This window comes from Herpailurus yagouaroundi, unplaced genomic scaffold, assembly GCF_014898765.1.
Source record: "Herpailurus yagouaroundi ecotype Mexico unplaced genomic scaffold, PumYag 200, whole genome shotgun sequence".
In the NCBI taxonomy this organism is placed as follows: domain Eukaryota; kingdom Metazoa; phylum Chordata; class Mammalia; order Carnivora; family Felidae; genus Herpailurus; species Herpailurus yagouaroundi.
In genome coordinates, this window is record NW_024412431.1 from 2,317,389 (window position 1) to 2,325,771 (window position 8,383).

The following is an 8,383-nucleotide window of genomic DNA, read 5'->3' on the forward strand; positions in this document are numbered from 1 at the left end:
CTCTCCTTTTTTTTACATTATTTTTGTTTCCCTTCCCTTGTGTTCATCTGTTCTGTGTCTTAAAGCCCTCATATGACTGAAGTCATACATTTGTCTTTCTCTGACTAATTTTGCTTAGCATAATACCCTCTAGTTCATCCACGTAGCTGCAAATGGCAAGATTTCATTCCTTTTGATTGCCAAGTAATATTCCACTGTATGTATACACCACATCTTCTTTATCCATTCATCCATCGATGGACATTTGGGCTCTTCCCATACTTTGGCTATTGTTGATAGTGCTGTTATAAACACTGGGGTGCATCTGCCCCTTCAAAAGAGCGTACCAGTATCCCTTGGATAAATATCTAGTAGTGAAATTGCTGGATTGTAGCGTAGTTCTATTTTTAATTTTTTGAGGAATCTCCAGACTGTTTTTCCAGAGTAGCTGCACCAGTTTGCATTCCCATCAGCAGTGCAAAAGAGATCTTCTTTCTCTGCATCCTTGCCAATATCTTTAATTAATTTACTGATAAATTAAACATTAAACTAAAATCCATTTATTTTTGTGTATGGTGTAAGAAAGTGGTCCAGGTTCATTCTTCTGCATGTTGCTGTCCAGTTTTCCCAGCACCACTTGCTGAAAAGGCTGTCTTTATTCCATTGGGTATTCTTTCCTGCTTTGTCAAAGATTAGTTGGCCATACGTTTGTGGGTCCATTTCTGGGTTCTTTATTCTGTCCCATTGATCTGAGTGTCTGTTTTTGTGCCAGTACCATACTGTCTTCATGATTACAGCTTTGTAATACAGCTTGCAGTCCGGGATTGTGATGGCTCCTGCTTTGGTTTTCTTTTTCAAGATTGCTTTGGCTACTTGGGGTATTTTCTGGTTCTGCACAAATTTTAGGTTTGTTTGTTCTAGCTCTGTGAAGAATGCTGGTGTTATTTTGATAGGTATGGCATTGAATATGTAGATTGTTTTGGGTAGTATCAACATTTTAACAATATTTGGTCTTCCTATCCAGAAGCATGGAATATTTTTCCATGTTTTTGTGTCTTCTTCAATTTGTCATAAGCTTTCTATAGTTTTCAGTGTATACATTTTTCACCTCTTTGGTTAGATTCATTCCTAGGTATTTTATGGCTTTTGCTGCAATTGTAAATGGGATTGATTCCTTGATTTCTCTTTCTGTTGCTTCATCATTGGTGTATAGGAATGCAACCGATTTCTGTCCATTGATTTTATAACCTGCAACTTTGCTGAATTCATGGATCAGTTCTAGCAGATTTTTGGTGGAATCCATCACCTGCAAAGAGTTAAAGTTTGACCTCCTCCTGGCTGATCTGGATGCCTTTTATTTCTTTGTGTTGTCTGATTACTGAGGCTAAGACTTCCAATACTATATTGATTAACAGTGGCAAGAGTGGACATCCTTGTCTGGTTCCTGACCTTAGGGTAAAGCTCTCAGTTTTTCCCCATTGATGATGATATTAGCGTTGGGTCTTTCATATATGGTTTATGATCTCAAGGTATGATCCTTCTATCCCTACTTTGAGGGATTTTATCAAGAAAGAACGCTGTATTTGGTCAAATGCTTTGTCTGCATATTGAGAGGGCCATGTGGTTCTTGTCCTTACTTTTATTGATGTGATGAATCAATTGATTGTTTTGTGAATATTGAACCATCCCTGAATCCCAGGTATAAATCCCACTTGGTTGTGGTGAATAATTTTTTTAATGTATTGTTGGATCCAGTTGGCTAATACCTTGTTGAGGAATTTTGCGTCCATGTTCATCAGGGAAACTGGTCTATAGTTCTCCTTTTTAATGGGGTCTTTGTCTGGTTTTGGAATCAAGGTAATGCTGGCTTCATAGAAAGAGTTTGGAAATTTTCCTTCCATTTCTATTTTTTGGAACAGCTTCAAGAGAATAGGTGTTAACTCTTCCTTAAATGTTTGGTAGAATTCCCCTGGAAAGCCATCTGGCCCTGGACTCTTGTTTTTTGGGAGATTTTTGATTACTAATTCGATTTCTTTACTGGTTATGGGTCTGTTCAAATTTTCTATTTCTTCCTATTTCAGCTGATTTTTTTTAAATTTTTTCTTATTTTTCCTCTTTCAGTTTTGGTAATTAATATGTTTCTAGGAATTTGTCCATTTCTTCCAGATTGCCCATTTTATTGGCATATAGTTGCCCATAATAATCTCTTATTATTGTTTATATTTCTGCTGTGTTTGTTGTGATCTCTCCTCTTTCATTCTTGATTTTATTTATTTGGGTCCTTTCCGTTTTCTTTTGGATCAAACTGGATAGTGGTGTACCAGTTTTGTTAATTCTTTCAAAGAACCAGCTTCTGGTTTCACTGACCTTTGTTTCCTTCTAACCCATGTTATCCTTCTCCCAACCCATGGCAATGTGTTGTCACATAAGAAATTAATAAATTCAGAATCACAATAGTTATTTCATCTTGAGAAAATTCATGAAGATCCCATACATGAGACTTCTGAGGCACAGCAATCTTCTCTCTCTTGGCTTGGTTGATGGCTACAAATTTACTCTTTTTTAACGGTGTGTATATATTTTCATCAAATCTTTTCTATTTCCAATTTTTTCAAAGAAAAATACAGAATAGAAATTACAACTATTAAGGTAGCAGAAATTAATCCAACATACTAGATATGACAATAAAAAATGAGATTGGTTGACAAACCAAAAGGTATTTTCAGATTGGATTTTTTTTTAATCCAGCTACATCCTATTTACAAGAGCCACATCTAAAACTTAAGTACACTGAAGTTTAAATGAGAAAAATGGAGACATACATAACAAATACCAACAAAAGGAAACTGGCATGGCTTTATTAATAATACTTAATTAACAAACTATTAATGAGATTAAATTATTAATATTAAATCAATATTAAATTCAATTAAATAAATAATTTTTTAAGATTAAAAAATCTTTCTCCTTACTGTCTCCAATTTTTCTCCTACTTTGTCCCAAATCCATTTCAATCAGGCTTCTGTGGGCAGACCAAAGAATCAACTTTGACAAGGTCCTCAAGGACTTACATTGATATTTTGATATTTATTGTCAAATTCAGTCAGAAAAAAAGGGAGAAGAGCCAAGGAGGACTGAGTAGGGGGTCTCAGACCTCAGCACAGTCTGGCCAAGTTTGGGCCAAGCCAGTGAGGGGTTCTTGAGCCACAGACATCACTAGAAGACTAGAGACTTACCACCCACAGGAAGGGCTTACATGATTCCTCCTGCCAAGCTTACTCACTGCTAGGAGAAGTCTTAGCACAACACCAGAGGTAGGTCCTGGGATGGGTAGCAACCAGGGCCATCAGCCAACTAAGCCCCTAGGAGGCTATCTAAGGGGCAGGTTCTCACGGCCGCCACACCAGGAATAACCATACTCAGCTGGGAGTAATGAAAACTAACTAAGAGTAATAAAAAGTTCCTGGGGCGCCTGGGTGGCTCAGTTGGTTGAGTGTCCGACTTCGGCTCAGGTCATGATCTCACGGTCCGTGGGTTCGAGCCCCGCGTTGGGCTCTGTGCTGACAGCTCAGAGCCTGGAGCCTGCTTCCAATTCTGTGTCTCCTTCTCTCTCTGCCCCTCCCCCATTCATGCTCTTTCTCTAAAAAATAAACAAACATTAACCAAAACAAATAAAATAAAATAAAATAAAATAAAATAAAATATTCCTGATAGCTCCTCTGCCACAAAACTACAATCTCACTTTTTCTTTTTAAAGAATCTTTCTTCTTCTCACATAACATAAGTCTAGAAATAAGCAGTTCACGGCTGCTACAGCCACTCAAAGAAACCCCTGGGAAGCAAGGAGTCTTGCGTTCTAGATGCACCATCTCTACCTGTAGTTTCTGCCTACCGGTTACAGAGTAACCTCCTTCCAACTCCAAGCACTGTATCTCGTTTCTAGGCAGAATGGAGGAGGAAGGACCATGAACAAAAAGTGAAAATAACAAGATGGGACTGTCGCCTTTTTAAGAGCTCTCCTAGAAGCTGCGCCAGTGACTGCCTACCTGCCATGGGCCAGGGCTCTGGGACATGACTATTCCTTCAAAAAAGACTAAGAGAGAGAGGCGCCTGGGTGGCTCAGTCGGTTAAGCATCCAACTTTGGCTACGTCATGATCTCAATGGTTCCTGGGTTCGAGCCCCGCATCAGGCTCTATGCTGACAGCTCAGAGCCTGGAGCCTGCTTGAGATTCTGTGTCTCCCTCTCTCTCTACCCCTCCCCTGCTCACGCTCTGTCTGTCTCAAAAATAAACATTTAAAAATGAATAAATAAATAAACAAACATTAAAAAAAATAAAAATAAACTAAAAAAAGAAAGACTAAGAGAGAGTGCTTGTTGGGTTTTGTTTTCGTTTGGTTGATTTTGTTTTTACAGTGAACAATAACAAGTTGAGCAAAATCCAAGTTGTGAGAGTAAGAAGAATGGGGAGAATGGATGTAGAGGCAGCCAGCAGTGTCTGCCGCCCCAGACCAGAGAGAAAGTCCCAACAAATGCCAAAGAATCCATATCCTACAGATCACGGACTCTGACCACAAAGCCATCAGATGGGAAATGAAAAGGCAACTAAGAACTGGCACTGCATCTTCGAAACATATTCCTGAGCAGCCCATGAGTCCAAGAAGTCGTCAAAATGGAAATGAGACGGTATTTACAACTGAGCCATAATAAATAAAAATATTAACTATCACAACTTGTTCAATAATCTAGAGGGCATTTAGAGGGATATGAGTATTCTTGGGTATATATATTATGAAAGAAAAAACAAACTAATGAGCTAGGGGTCCACCTTAAGAATGCAGCACAGGGGCGCTTGGGTGGCGCAGTCGGTTAAGCGTCCGACTTCAGCCAGGTCACGATCTCGCGGTCGGTGAGTTCGAGCCCCGTGTCGGGCTCTGGGCTGATGGCTCAGAGCCTGGAGCCTGTTTCGGATTCTGTGTCTCCCTCTCTCTCTGTCCCTCCCCCGTTCATGCTCTGTCTCTCTCTGTCCCAAAAATAAATAAACGTTGAAAAAAAAAAAAAAAAAGAATGCAGCACAATGGCAATCTCCTGTTCACAAATGGATATGGCCTCGGTCTCTCTCAGAACGAGTTCTCTTGTGAACAGTAAGTGAAGATCCACACTTGAAGACCCTCCATATTCATTATCCTAACAGGACCTCCCTCCATTGGGCCCTCACATGTTTCATACAAGAATGAGTGCTTATGAAGGCTTTCACACCTTCTTCTGTGAAAAAAAATATGACTTTCTGTGCAGGTATACAGTTCCTGCCCTGATTCTTTTGAGTTGAGCAAAGTGACTTTTGCCAGATGGCTCCATTAAGTGTCTTTTATCCCAGAACTTCACAATTAAGATTTCTTAAAACCATTTTTATAACAAAATTATGTTCCAAATCCTCAGTAAAGGGTATTTGTGGGATGGGAGAAATTCAATTATAGTTTGTGTGCTAGTAACATTATTTTGTTAATGTTAAATTTCATGACTATATTCATATTTTGATTATAGAGAAAAATGTCTGTGGGAAGGCAATTCTCCACGGGCAGCTCATGTTTGCACATCTTACTCTGTTCTGTACTATGTCTTCAAGGATGTTTATATAACATCCATAGACGGGGGCAGATTTTTTGTTGTTCAGTGTAATAAAGATAATGTCTCCTTCTGGGGCAAAGAACAAGAAGGTTTGTTTGCAGCTCCTTAGAAAAGCTTGGGGTTCCTCAGGTATAAAACAAATCCACTTCATGTCTCCCCTGTGGGTCTTGAGAGTCAAGAGGAATTGATGGCAACATGAAGCTTATACTGGCTGCTGTGCTGTAACAAAGTCCTTGATCTCTGATCCAGAAGTCTGGTGTCTTTGGCCAACATCCATGAAACTGTGGCAGGCTAATTTGTTAGCCTATAAGTAGGAATTTGAGTTCCTGACAATGTCTTTGTTCTTAGGATAAATGTTAAAGGAGTCTTATGTCTGTAAAAGCTCAACCATAAAATAAAATTATACACACGCAAACACACACACACACACACACACACACACACACACACATACACACAAAGCTATAACTGTCAAAAAATGTTGACAACTGGTGAATCTAAGTGAAGGAATGGACTTGGGGAATTTTCCCAACTAATATTATGAGGCTACCACATCACTGTAACCTTGTAACAACAATAACAAAAGGATGACAGGAGAAAGAAAACCTGCAGGCAATCTCACTCAAAGATGCAGAAATCCTATCATATTAGAAAACTAGGAACAAAAAAAAAAAAAAAAAAAGGAAACTAGGAACAATGTCACACAATGATGTGTGACAGATATGTTATCCAGGAATGCAGTTAATTTCACAGTGAAAAATAAACTGAAGTAATTTACTCCACAAACATGTTAGAAATGTTACATGTATTCATTCATTCATTCAACAAATACTTATTGAGTGCCTATTATGTGTCCATTGCCTACCATTGTTCTAGAGGTTTTGAAATACATCAGTGTACAAATATTACCATCTCAGGGGAAGCCGAACAAACATAAAATCCAACATCTGTTCATGAGAAAGAAGGCCAACACCTTAGATAACAAAAGAAACTCTCTCATCCTAGTAAAGTTATCTACAAAAATGTTATAGAGAACACCACACTTAAAAGATGAAATATGAAAAAAAAAATGCCCTTTAAGATCAAGAAGAAGAAAAGAGTTCCTAGGACTTCTTCTAGTCAATAGGGTTCAAGCCACAGGCAGAGAGAGTCAGGCAACAAAATCATAAGAAAAGAATAAGGATTGAAAAGGAGCAAAAGAATTCTGCCTCTATTTGTAGATAAGATTATCTACAGAAAACCTCAAAAGATCTACGCATCAGTTATCAGAATAAGAGTAGAGCAAGTTTGCTACAAGCCGAACTCAACATAACAAAGACAATTATCTATGAGGACCAGCAAGATACACCGCCAGCCCTTCTCCAGAAACCTTACAGCCTGATTTAGTTTGAAGTATCCAATGCCTATGAAAGAAAACAATTCAAGTTCTCATAAAAAGTCCAAAAAGACTTCTAAAGAACACAAGGGAAAGAACCAAATTAGACAGTGCAGCATTGAAACTACTGAGTAAAAGGAGGCAGACTCTGAAAAAGATGACAATGTCAAACTAAATAAAAAGCCCATCTGAATCCCAGTAAATGAGTTAAAAAGGGTCACACTCTTCAATCATTCATCCATTCCAAAAAGGATTCATCAATTGAACTCCCACATCATTTGAGAAAAGATATTATTACTGTCCCCTACAAACAATGTCAAAATTGCAAGGATAACTCAAAAGCTACGTATTATGGATATATTCTACCACAATGGAGACTGTACTAGAGTTATCAAAATGCACGTCCAATGGCATCTCCTTTTATATCAGATACAGTTCAGTGAGATATAGTTTCATATCAGAAGACTCATCCTTTTAAAATTCAAATGATTTTTAGTGAACTCACTGAGTTGTGCAACTATCAGCACAGACCAGTTTTAGAACATTGCTGTCAAAACCAACAAGATCCTTCATGTCTATGAAGTCAGGTTCCCACCCCCAGCCCAAGCAAACACAATCCTGCTATCTGCCTCAATGGCTTTGCCTATTCTGGATATTCCAAATAAATGGAATCATACAATATGCAGTCCTTTGTGACTGGTTTCTTTCACTGAGCATAATGTTTTCAAAGTCCATCCATGTTGTAGGATGTACCAAAACTTCATTTCTTTGTATTGCCAAGTATTGCCCTCTTGTGGGTAGTCAGGCTAGAGCTCCCATTGAAGGCTTTCCCACAGTTGCTGCAACAGTAAAGCTTCTCCCCACTATGGACTCTCCTGTGCGCCCCCAGATGGAATTTCCTGCCAAAGGCTTTGCCATAGTCATCACACAGTCCCTCTTGGCGTGCACTCACTTATGCACGGTCAGGTCATTGCTCCTGATGAAGGCCTTTCTACAGTCATTGCATGTATACAGTTTCTTCCAATTGCGTATCCTCTTAAGAGCAGCAAGGACTCAAGCTGGATCTGAAGAAATTCCCACGTTGGTTGCAGTCATACAGTTTCTCTCCAGTGGGAGTTCACAAATGTGTTATAAAGGACGAATGAGGACCCAAAGCTTTCCCACACTGAAAACATTCATAGGGTTTCTTGCCAGGCTGAGATCACACATGTGTCCTAAGGGATGAAGGATAACTAAACACTCTCCCACATTCTTTACGTTCGTTTCATTTCTCTCCTATGTAATTTCTCTTGGGTGAAACAAGGTTAGAATTCCTTCTGATGGTTTTTCCACATAGACTACATTCATGGGGAATCTCTCCAGGTTGAGTTGGTGCCTATTGGTTAAGGGATAAGTTGTAACT